Source organism: Telopea speciosissima, chromosome 10 (genome assembly GCF_018873765.1).
Source record: "Telopea speciosissima isolate NSW1024214 ecotype Mountain lineage chromosome 10, Tspe_v1, whole genome shotgun sequence".
Classification (NCBI taxonomy): domain Eukaryota; kingdom Viridiplantae; phylum Streptophyta; class Magnoliopsida; order Proteales; family Proteaceae; genus Telopea; species Telopea speciosissima.
The window spans coordinates 26,771,337-26,784,779 of NC_057925.1; positions in this window are offsets into that span (position 1 = coordinate 26,771,337).

Sequence of the window (13,443 nt, forward strand, 5' to 3'; positions counted from 1 at the left end):
TTCCGGCAATCCTTGTTCAGTTGATCACTGGTAAATCTCGGTATCTAAAGGTTAAACGTCTATTGAAATCATTGTTCATATAACTGAAGTTGTTTTTGGTCTGGAAAGGGTAGGTTCTCTGTTTCTTTCTTTCACTTTTTCATTTGATGAATTATAAATCTGAAGTTGAAGAGTTGGATATGTTTAGGAGTTGATCGACTTATGAATTTTTATCTTGATATAAGAGGGAAGAGTATCATGGCTTAGGGATTTATCACCATATGTTGAAGATTTTACCAAAACCCTAGATTTGCATTTCACCAAACTGTGAGCGCACATGATTTATGTAGTGGATTTTTGTTCCTATGCCCAAACCCCCTTTTTCCTGATTTGAACATGGAAGCTTGGTAATGGGAAAGTAACCCATCACCAGAACTGGAGATGCTTATGAATCAGACATCGGGTGATGGTCAGGAGCTGTTCATTTCTGATGGATTACTATACTTAGAAACAGTCAGAGGTTTCAAAGATGGAACTGTCTATGGGCAAACAAATAATGTTTGGAGTCATGTATTGGTAGAACTCCACCATAACCATTGCCATTAGCCCCATCCTCAACTACAATTGAAGGATCGCAGAGGTATGAGGGCACAATTTCTAATCCATAAGAAAGTTGAGTAGAAAAATATGCAGGTGCAATAATGGATTGTGGAAAGATGGAAAATGGGAAAGTATGGTTGTTGAACAAACTACTGTTCAACCAATGCCAATTTTAGGTCCAAGGAAATGTGGGTTGTAATGAATGTAAACAGGTTGAAACCATGGCATATAGTAGATAATAGATCCATTATCAGAACTGTTCAACTTGAGATTGAACTGTCGGTTCAGTTGGAGCAGAACTGTTGACAAATCTGTTTCACTTGGCAAGTAGTTAGGAACAGAATTGTTGGTTCAGTTGGAGCTCTTATAATGCCATGTACAGCTTTAGCTGCTAATCCCACTACAACCCAAACCCAATATAATTAATTTTCAGATATATATCAATAAGAAGAAACAATTGTAACCAAAAAAACTTAAATTAGTCTTGTATTCATCTGCACATAACTTAATCTTATTAATTGAGATTTATGTTTTGATTGTAGAACATAACTGCTCACCTGTTCTATGGTTATGAGACTTCTCCACCTTGGCGCAATCATATGCTTTAACATAGACAGAATCATACAAAACTTTGCTTAACACCGTCATCCCTGGGTGATCATGAAGAGGTAATGCACCTCCCTTACACAGTTCCTTCAGATTCCATTAGCCAAGCCCCCAAACACCTCAGAGGTTCAAACAACATCAGCTTCTTCCTCATCAGTTCCCATGGATAATTCCACCCATTAAGGCTTCATTCAGCCCAGATTTGCACCATGCATTTATTTGTTGTGTAATATTATTGGTATTGAGAAGTTGAAAGTTTTAGGGAAAGTTTATAGCTTAAAAATTCTAATTATGGCATACAAATTCTAATCATGGAATCAATGCATCTTATTTCTATTCTGCTTCTACTTAAAAATTTTTGTTTGGTAATGCTTAAGAAGTTGCATTTGGAAAATTTCTCCATATGACCTGAGCTATGTTGACATTTCGTAGGTCGTATATTTACGGATACAAAGTTCTGTTGATGAAATAAATGCTAATTTTTCAGTATAATGCCGATTGTTCTGTGTCTCCTTTACATAGAGTGATGAATTTCATTTTTCAGTATAATGGTTGTTATGTGTCACCTTTACATAGAATGATGAATTTTATGTAGACCTGAAACTGTGCATATGTAATGTATCAATTTATGCTCAGCAAGTAATTTGATCCTTCATCCATTTTGTATGTGTTATGGGAATATATTAAAGAAAGCATAAAATAGGTAAAGAGGTATTTCTATCTAGAACAACTTGTTTTGATTAAAATTAACTATTGAATCTCATTGATTTTGCTTGAAGTAATTCATCTTTTTTATTTTAATCAATTCATCAGATGGCTTCTACTAATACTATGAATAACGTTGCTACTTGTGAATTATGCGGTAAAAGTTGTAAGATTAAAGTTTGTAGGTCAGAAAAAAATAGAGGTAGAGAATTTTACAAATATACACAAGGATGTCAATTCTTATTGTGGGTAGATCAATTTAAATTATGTGAATATGAAAATGGACAATGTAAGGTTAGAACTTCAAAAATTGAAAGAAACAAAGGTCGGGTGTTCTGGTGTTGCCCCAAATCAAAATCGGTATGAATACCATACCAACTTATACATTTGTATGTCCATTATAACAAATAAAGTTGGTTTTAAGTTATTTTGTGTTTTTTCTAACATTATTTGAATTAAACTATAGGTTGCGGATAATGAGTGTGGAATGTTTGCTTGGATAAAAGATGAAACTTGAAGCTCCTTCTGTCCAACGTAAGTGTAGTTCAGTTGATTGCGCGGAGACATCCACGTCTGAAGGTCCTTCGGCTTCAAATGAGTTTATGAAAGGATATTTTAACGCAGCAATTAATGGCTCAGAAAATCAAACAAGAATATTAAAAGAAGTATTAGATGCCTTCAGTGCGGTTGAGCTGAAGAAAAAGAATCGAGTCATGTTGTAGGGGTAGTAGAGAAGATTGAGAGATGTTGGTGATATATTTGTTGACTCATGTATTGACATTTTAATGGGGTGGTAACACAAAATATTGTATATTATTTGATTTAATGTGTCTGAAACAGTAACTTATATCGTATTTGATGGATTTAAATTGGAACAATTTGATGTCTAAGTTGGGTATTTCATCAAGTGATCTATTGATATATAATGATGTATAATTTAATCTCAATACATGATGTTGGATTTGATGTAGTTATGTTTGGATTTGTTTAAGAGTACGGTTGTCTTATGTACAGGTTTATAATATTGTCTTTTATGTACTGAAATATTGTCCGTTTGGCAGCGGAATGATATTGGATTCGGATCTGAATTTTGAGAATTACAGGGTTTTATGAACAGATCTGCAATATTGATGAATAAAGGATGATCAATAGTCTATTATTTAAAAGTAGTTGTCTAGATCAAGTTGATATGAATTACTTTAACCGATTCAAAAATTGCATTACAACAATCGGATTTATTTGCCTATAATAACCCAATTGACTCGTCAACAATCTAGTCTATCACCCTCACATCATTAATAATGAAATTGATTAAGAAGCTATTTTGTACGAGAAAATTATGTATAGTCTTGTATACCAATGTTGTGAAAATATATTTATTGGGTTTTAGGGTTAATGGCTTATTGGGTTTAAGAGTTTTCTGAGTTTATTAGGTCAATATGTGTTTTCAGGGTTTATGGTTTAATGTGTTTTAGAGTTTATTGGGTTTATCGGGTTTCAAGGATTATGATTTATTGGGTTTCAGGGTTTATGGTTTAATGTGTTTTAGGGTATTTTGGGTTTTAGGATTTATGGTTTATTGGGTTTTAAGGTTTATGATTTATTGGATCAATATGTGTTTCAAGGTTTAAGGTTTATTGGGTTTATTGGATCAATATGTGTTTCAGGGTTTATGTTTTATTGGGTTTTAATGTCTATGATTTATTGGGTTTAAAGGTTTATGGTTTAATGTGTTTTAGGATTTTAGGGTTTATTGAGTTTATTGATTTTATTGGGTTTATTGGGTTTGAGGATTTATGGTTTATTGGGTTGTAGTGTCTATGGTTTTTTGGGTTTAAGGGTTTATGGTTGAATGTGTTTTAAGGTTTTGGGTTTATTAGGTTTAGTGTTTTATAATTTATTAGGTTTTATGGGTTTATTAGGTTTATTGGGTCAATATATGTTGTGTGTGAAAACCTCTATCACCCGATTCGTCCAATGAAGAGCCTGTAAAAAATTGAGTGAGCACAAGAGAGCCGACTCCATCCTCTGGTTCGACATAGTCCACGTGTCACCATTTGATTGGGGGATATTTCTATGACCTATCAATATGTGTATCAGGGTTTATGATTTATCGGGTTTCAGTATCTATGTTTTATTGGGATTTAGAATTTGTGGTTTACTGGGTTTTAGGGTTTATTGGGTTTAGTATTTTTTGGTTTATTAGGTTTCATGGGTTTATTGGCTTTATTGGGTTTATGGTTTAATGTGTTTTAGGGTTTTAAGGTTGATAATTTATTGGATTTTAGGGTTATGGTTTATTGGGTTTTAAGATTTTTTTTAGGGTTTTAGGGTTTATTGGGTTTTAGGTTTTAGGGTTTATTGGGTTTCAGGGTTATAGAGTTTATGGTTTATTGGGTGATTAGGTGTTCAGGGTTTATTGGATTTATGGGTTATTCGGTATTAGGGTTTTGCGGTTTATTGAATTTATGGGTTATTTGATATTATGGTTTATGGGTTATTCGGTTTATTGGGTTTTAGGGTTTTAAGGTTTATTGGGTTTATTGTTTTATTATGTTTGAGGGTTTATGGCTTATTGGGTTATTGGGTTTATTGAGTTGTTGGGTTATTGGGATTATTAATTGGATTATTGGGTTATTGGATTTGAGGGTCTATGGTTTATTGGGTTATTGGATTTATTGAGTTATTGGGTATTAGGTTTATTGGGTTATTGGGTTTATTGGGTGTGATGGTTTATTGGGTTATTGGGTTTATTAGGTGTGATGGTTTATTGGATTTATTGGGTTATTGGGTTATTGAGTTTATTGGGTTATTGGGTTTATTGGGTTATTGGGTTTAAGGGTGTATGGTTGATTGGGTTATTGGGCTTCTTGAGTTATTGGGTTATTGGGTTATTGGGTTATTGGGTTATTAGGTTTTATGGTTTATTAGGTTATTGGGTTTATTGGTTTATTAGGTTATTAGGTTTATTGGGTTTATTGGGTTATTGGGTTATTAGGTTATTGGGTTTATGATTTAGGGTTTATTGGGTCAATATGTGTTGCGTGTGAAAACCTCCGTAGTCCGGTTCACCTAATGATAAGCCTGCATAAAAACTGAGTGAGCACAAGAGAGCTGGTGTGGCTTCGGCCAAGGACTCTCCGATGCTTAAGTAGTTATCGCCTGTCTGGGTACAATGACGTGGCCCCGTGATTTTGGACGAGTCGTAGTTATCGCCTCTGGAGGGGCCTCGGCCTAAGTCAGCCGTGCTCTTAGTGCTCAACTTTGTAGTCGACATAGGTAGGGATGTGTTGCGTCGTAGGGTTTGCCTATGGAGGCCTCAGTGCCTTGCTCGGCTCGGCAGTCCTTGTAGTGCGACAAACCACACGGGTGCTCGACCAGGCATTCATTCTTGGTAGCCCAAGCCGTATGGCCGAACAATGTAGGTCCAGCTCAATGCTCGGCGACCTTAGTGCTCGGTCACGGCGGTGACCTGGGTGGCCCAGGGGACATGTGATCACCGTCTCTTGTAACCACCGGGTGTCGTTGGTTACTGCTCGGCTCGGTCCTCGGGTTCGACATAGTCCATGTGTCGCGATTTGATTGGGGGATATTTCTATGACTCATCAATATGTGTTTCAGAGTATATGGTTTATTGGGTTTCAGTATCTATGTTTTATTGGGATTTAGGGTTTGTGGTGTAATGGGTTATTGGGTTTATTGGGTTTAGTGTTTTTTGGTTTATTAGGTTTCATGGGTTTATTGGCTTTATTGGGTTTATGGTTTAATGTGTTTTAAGGTTTTAGGGTTTACTGAGATTTAGGGTTAATGGTTTATTGGGTTTTAGGATTCTTTTTTGCATTTTAGGGTTTATTGGGTTTTAGGGTTTAGGGTTTATTGGGTTTCAGGGTTATAGGATTTATGGTTTATTGGGTGATTAGGTGTTTAAGATTTATTGGGTTTATGGGTTATTCAGTATTAGGGTTTTACGCTTTATTGGATTTATAGGTTTATTGGGTTTATGGGTTATTTGGTATTAGGGTTTTGCAGTTTATTGGGTTTATGGGTTTATTAGGTTTATTCGATATTAGGATTTATGGGCTATTCGATTTATTGGATTTTATGATTTATTGGGTTTATTGGTTTTATTGGGTTTGAAAGTTTATGATTTATTGGGTTAATGGATTTATTGAGTTATTGGGTTATTAGGATTATTGGGTTTATGGCTTATTGGGTTATTGGGTTTATTGGATTATTGAATTTATTGGGTTTGAGAGTTTATTGGATTTATTGGGTTATTGGGTCATTGGATTATTGGGTTTATTGAGTTATTGAGTTATTGGGTTTATTGGTTTATTGGATTTATTGAATTTATTGGGTTTGAGGGTTTATTGGGTTATTGGGTTTATAAGATACACTATATTATATGGTTTATTAGACCCATTTTGACTATGATAAGGACCAAGTTAAAATGGGTCAAGTGGTTAATTACATTTAACTCTACATTACAAATAATAATCATAAGTTATACACTAACCCACAACACACCGATAGTTAGTTACATTTAACTCTACATCACCGACATATTAAGGAGGGAGGGTAGTTGCTCAGTTAGTATATGAAAAGAAACCCTAAAGATATAGAGATAGAAGCCATTCCAGAGAGAAGTTGGAGTAGGGTTATTGATAGTAGGGTTCATAGGGGATCCGTTCATAGGAGGCGGCTGAAGAAATGGATGTTGAATTTGTAAAGGTGAAATTCGGATGTTCATCATGGATCATGTTAGTGATCCATGCAAATTTTGCTTCAATTAGATGTTGGAATATTGATATGGTGTTGGTCATTTTAGGAAGATGGGCAGACAGAGTATGTAATCCCTGTTTCAAAGAGAGAGAGAGAGAGTGCTAAAAGGGGAAGAGACGGTGAGAGAAAGGGTATGCATGAAGACGACTGAGAAGATGATGGATTGTATGTTATCGATACAAGATGACGGTTAGGGTCCCGGTAAAAAAATCCTAAATCATGATTAATAGATATGACATCTATCACTTATCATGGTTTTAGGGTTCCAGATCGACAGAAATGGTATGAACAGGCAAAAAAATAAAAATTCTCATCTCTCTTCACGCCATCATTTTAATCAGGTTATATATAACCTCATTTGCTCTATTGTATTTCCTTTTTATCTTCAACAGACCAAAGGTAATCCGTTCTCAGAAAACCCTAACTCTATATTGTGCTTTCTTTGCATCTTTATTTCTCCTTACTTCTATGAATCTTCTGCAATTTCATGGCATGTTAAGTTGTTGATGATACTATGTGTCTGCGGTCAACAACTGATGCTCTCTGTTTCTATGTTATTGAAGGCTAATCAATCCAATTTATCTAGGGTTTTCTCCTTCTCAGAAAACCCTAAAACTATATTCTTTTTCTTTGCATCTTTATTTCTCCTTACTAGTATAATTGAATCTTCTACAATTTCATGGCATTTTGAATCTTCTGCAATTTCATGGTATTTTAAGCTCTTGATGTTACTCTGTGTCTGCGGTCAAGTGATGCTCTTTGCTTCTGTGTTATTGAAGGCTAATCAGTCCGATTTATCTAGGATTTTCTCCTTCTCAGGAAACCCTAAAATAGTATTTCTTTTTATTTGCATCTTTATTTCTCCCTACTTGTATGAATGAATCTTCTACAAATTCATGATATGTTAAGCTATTGATGATACTCTGTGTCTGCGGTCAAATGATGCTCTATGTTTCTGTGCCATTGAAGGCTAATCAGTCCTATTTATCTAAGGTTTTCACCTTCTCAGAAAATCCTAAAACCGTAACATATTGCTATGTTTTTATACTCTGTAACATATTGCTCTATTTTATTGTACTCTGTAACATATTACTCTGTTTTTATGTACTCTGTAACATAAAACAGCTCTTTTTATCTAGGATGCAGTTCTTTTTTATTTTTTACAGAACTTTAAAAAAGAAAAAAAAAAAGAGATGATCATATTGGGGACCCTTTACCCTCCATATCTGAGTCTGATAGCATATTGGAGGCTATACAGTTTGGCTTAGCATTATGTTGGGTAAAATTACTTTTATATGATTGAAACTTATTAGTCTCATGTAATTTGCTAATATTTGGATCCAATGTTCTTGACTGAGGGCATTGTTCTTTTGATAGTTTGGCAGGAATGTTGTAACAATTGCTTATATTTATTGGGGCTTTGTAGTTACTGCAAAAGCTATAGGAGGTTTGTAGGCAAGGGCCTAGTTGTAGGGTACGTGTGCCTAGGTTATTGATTGGAATGGTGCTAACAAGTTCTATTGCCTAGTTATGATACCCCAAGTTTTCTGTTCGTGTTTGTTTAACAATATTCATTATAGAACTTCATGTTCTCAAGATTGTCTTAGTTCTGTATTAGGAAATGAGGTTATTAAATTATTAAATTGTTCTTGATCCTTCCTTCTTGTACATGGTTACAAGTACCAAAAGATGAATTTATATGATTGGTGGTGGTCTACTTTTCTGCAATACAAAAGATGCATATATGAAAGCCTGCAGAGAAGAATTTGTGAGCCAAAAGGGATAGTGGAGCAGTACTGCCGTGGCTTTTTAGTTGGATTCCATGGGGTACAACTGCAGCTATGGGTTTCATAAGGTGCAGTACTTATTGAGGGCTAATATCTTGTATTCTGTAGTTTGGGTTGTGGGTGTGAAAGGGGTATTATTGGTATTGTTGGACATTACCTGTGTATTTTATTTTTTCTATTTTTTCTGTTTTTCTCAAGGGCAGTGTGGTCCTTTGGGGTTGTTTAGGGTTTCCTCTTTAATTCTTACTTTCTTGCTTTTAAGTGGTCCAGTTGTCAAAACTTGTTGATTAAGATATGTATTGTGTTGCTCTGCAACTTCTCTTCTTTCTCTTTGTATCTCTGCAACTTTTTCAAAACTTGTTGATTAAGATATATATTGTGCTGCTCTGCAACTTCTCTTCTCTCTCTTGGTATCTCTGTAACTTTTTCTTCTTTCTCTTTTGATCAAACTCTAAAACTACAAAGCATTGCAGAAGCAACAGAGGCTTGGGCTCTTTTATTCATTGCAAACAGTCAATTACAAAGCATTTACTGGTTTCTTCTTTTCCCACTTTCCATTCAAAACATCATCTCCTATTGTCATAAGCAGCTTGGGTTTTTATCTTATTCCTCTGAAACGTATTTTTAGCTTCTTCATTGCTGATCTATTGTTGAAGTTACAGTACTACAGAAATTGCATTTGTGATGAAGATATAGTTTTTGTCTCTTGATAGCTGTCCTATTTCTACATTGCTCTTATTTTTATTGAAATTATGGCTGCTCTGGATGACAAAAATCAGACCATTAGTATTCGGTTGAATGGGAACAACTACTCCTATTGTTCCTCTATAGTGCAAAATTTCATACTTGGTAGATTGGGCTATGTAACGGGTTCTACTGAAAAATCATCTGATTCTAAGAAGGACACCTATGATGTTGAAATAAGTAAATAGGAAATGAAAAATACACAGGTAATGTACAATAATACCAATAATACCCCTTTCACAGTAGGCTGCCTCCAAAGGGTTGAACCACGTCGATCCTTGCATTGTTTGTTTGATTGCTTTGTCCGTTTGTTTCGTTTTGTTTTCTGCATTGTGTATAGGTTTCCATTTCTACAGTAATCTTGTTTCCATTACTTATGCTAGTTGTTTTTATGTTAGTTGTGGATTTTTTCTCCCACCATTTAAAGAGTTTATTAATTTTTGTCTGTCATACTAACACCTATGAATTCTCCCTACTTGAATCACAGTATTATTCCTGTGTTTGCTTACAATGGCAAGTCTGAGGGTACACATTCTGAGGAAAAAAACTTGCCCCACTCGCTTTAGGGTGAGTAAGAGAAAAGCACATAATCTTGTGTTTATTACAGCTTTAAGGAGATGGCGCATTGAAAAGCAGAGAGAGTTGCGTCGTCTTGCTTTGACAGCTCATAGAACTCTACTAGCTCCACCTGCAGCAACAGCTCTACCTACTCCACTTGCACCACTTGGTCCAGCAGCTCCACCTGCCCCACCAGTTCCACCAACAGCTCCACCTTCTCCACCAGCTCCAGCAGCTCCACTGCCCCAGCAGTTCCACCAACAGCTCCACCTGTTCCACCAGCTTCAGCAGCACCACTAGCTCCAGCACCTCCAGCAGTTCCACCTGCCCCACCAGTTCCATCAACATCTCCACCTTCTCTGCCTACTCCACCAGCTCCAACAGCTGCAGCAGGTCCACCACCAGCACCACCTGCCTATGGTGGTGGTACTTTTGATGATCCAATTCTGGTAGACAACGTACCAGACACTTGCATTGTCTTGTCATCAGATGATGATGAAGAAGATGTGGAAGATATTGTTTTTGAAGAAGAGTATGATGAAGAAGAAGATCCAGAGGAAGACCCAGAAGAAGATGCAGAAGAAGATCCTGAAGAAGATCCTAAAGAAGAGTATGATCCAACAGATGATGAGGAAGAGGAAGAGACATACTGAAGAATGTTTCATGGTTTTTTGTGGTTTTTTTTTTGCAATGAATCAGTGTGGATTAAGTATTTTTTTTTTTCCACACTGATTTTTGGATAGTTTTTTTGTCTTTTTTTTTTTTAGGTAAAAGGTTTGTATGTATGGTCATCTTAGATCATTATGATATTGACTCATCATGTATGATGTATCTGAGTCAATCGAATGTTTCATTTTTTTTTTTTTTTGTGTACATAGTTTCTAGCTTAAGTGGACATGAGTTAATATCATTATGTATTGGAGGATGGAAAGTCTGAAATGGAGAGAAAAATGTGTAATTAAGACTGTTTATAAATATGGGGTTTATTGCTATGATTTTCTATGTTTGAATGAATAGTGACAAAACACTTTGAAGTTTGTATTGTTTAAACTTTGAAGGTTTGAAGGCTTGAAGTCCTCTCTCTCTCTCTTTCTTTCTTTCTTCTTTTGTAAGTTCAGGGATAAAATTTGTTGTGAGTTCGGAAAAGACAAAATTTGCAAGTAGTGAGTGTGTTACTACTTTCTACTTGATAAAATTTGTAAGCCTGGGGTATGATCTAAGTCATCAATATTTAACAAAAGTGGGATCTGGTTCTCTATCCTTGGTCTTCCTTTTACCTTAATGGGTAACGGCCAAAAACTCAATAAATCATAAACCCTCAAACCCAATAAACCATAAACCCAAGAACCTAATAACCTAATAACCTAAGAACCCAATAACCCAATAACCCAATAAACCCAATAAACTCAATAACCCAATCAACCATAGACCCTCAAACCCAATAAACCATCAAATCAAATAAATCACAAACCCAATAACCCAATAAACAAATAACCTAATAATTCAATAACCCAATAACCCAATAAATCCAATAAACTCAATAAACCTAATAACCCAATAACCAATCAACCATAGACCCTCAAACCCAATAACTTCATCCCTGGCCTTCCTTTTGTCTTTATGAACTATACAAATGTCTTTGTCAAGAGGACAAAGTAAAACGGTCTTTGATAAGAGCTCTAGCCACGGTTGGAGGAGAGCCAGATCCATATTTCTATGCTGCAAAAAATCTCGAGTTGGGCAAAATACACGATAAGGCACGCCAAGCAAAATGACATTCTATGTTGATTTTGTCGGACACACATGATGATAGACACCGAACTTTGTTTGACATTAAAGTTGCAACCTGATATGAAATCTCATTCCTATGACACTCTTTCGATGTTGAAGTTTTTGCTTTGAATGTCAAACTGAGTCTTTTCAACGTCGAATTTTGAGGTTTTTTGTGCAAACATAAATTTTTTATTTTCTGGATTTATCTCATTATCAAGAAAAAAGGATCACCCTTAGAGGCCTAGAACTCATCTTGGTTCATTCCTTGTTACTGAAACCCCACCCCATGACATGATAAACCATGTATTTAACTTCAATTAATTGGCCAAGGGTTTTTAGCCCATTTAACTGGGCACTCTTTGAATTATGTACTAAGTTTTATTATAATCATACTTTGATATACTTCAAAAATAAAAGTTGAGAAATTAGGGCAGTCGAAAAATAGAAAGACAAGAATCCAATAAGATGGACAAGAAATTTAATAAGAGACCTACCAAAAATTAAAGTGATATAGTAAATAAAGCCAACAAAGACATTTTTACAATTTATACCCTAAAACTGTATTTCTGCCATACTGCTTATACAACCCTCCTATGTCATGACAAGACAACAATCCACCAGTATATATGCTCCTAATTCTCTTGAGGAAAAGAGGGGACTGGTGTATGTTTCTTACATGTTCAACTTCTATCAAAGATAAATATGAATTTATCAAGCAAGCACTACACAGAAAACCTAAAGTATGTCTTTGTAATAGGGGACTGGGGCTTCAAGATGACAAAAAACCAAAAATCCATTACTCCTCGTGGTATCATCAGCTACCTCAAACCAGCTTTTCGAATCCACCTGCCCCAAAAAAACCTGGTGGAGATAAATAGGCACAGTAATTAGTAAGGCACATAAAATTCAATTTCAAGAACAACTCTAAAAACTATCATTTGATCAGGGCCATGGATATCAAAATCTAACTATCTTATGTCAGATAGAAACATGTGCAGGTAAAATTGAAATTCGTGCTTTCCTGATATGACTATATTTTCCTTACTTGTGGAGAATGCAGCAATAAGCTGTCTTGCAAGGAAACAGAAATCGAATTCCAAGAACAACAACAGTATGCACTCAAATGAGGAAGACAACAACAACAACATCCTTGGCCGTGGGTGTAGTTTAAGCCTATAAATGGCAACTCCAGTACTTGTAGTATTCCAGTAACAGTAACAGCACAAGGGTATTACAACAAGGGATTGGGATCTACATCAGCTAGGGTTTGTCCAATTCAATAGCATTTCACAGGCAAAATAGTATTAACAAACATATATAAATGTAGAAATATCACTATATAAAATTTAAAAAATTATAAGAAAAAACCACAACTGCAATGAACCAAAATCAAATATAATTTACAAAATTTGGAGTACGACTTACCCTTATCCTAACCAAAATTGGTTGAATGACAAAACTGTCACAAAAGAGTAGCAGGTTCTGCATGACAAACAAGGGTTTAGTGAATAAAGAGGTGTTATGTTACTAAAATATTAAGAACAGGTCTTAATATAATCTAGATGTTTTACCATTCAAATCTATTTGCTCCAATCGATTTCTGCCTTGTGTATTATCCCGTGCTCTCTCTATTTGGAAGGATAGGTTACTACATTGTGTATTATAAGAGAAGTTGTTGACTTGTATATGATTGCCCGTAATCCCCAATGTGTTAACCTAACAATAAGATTTATAAGAAACTAATGAATATAAATAGAACTTGCAATATAGATATACCAAGACAAGGAAAAGAATTACTATAGGACAATTTTGAATATTGTGGCCTGTACCATCACAAGAAGAATAATGGTAAGCCCTTCGGTTAGTGATTGTTTTAATGCTAGCAAACATACATTGTAAATTCGGTCTT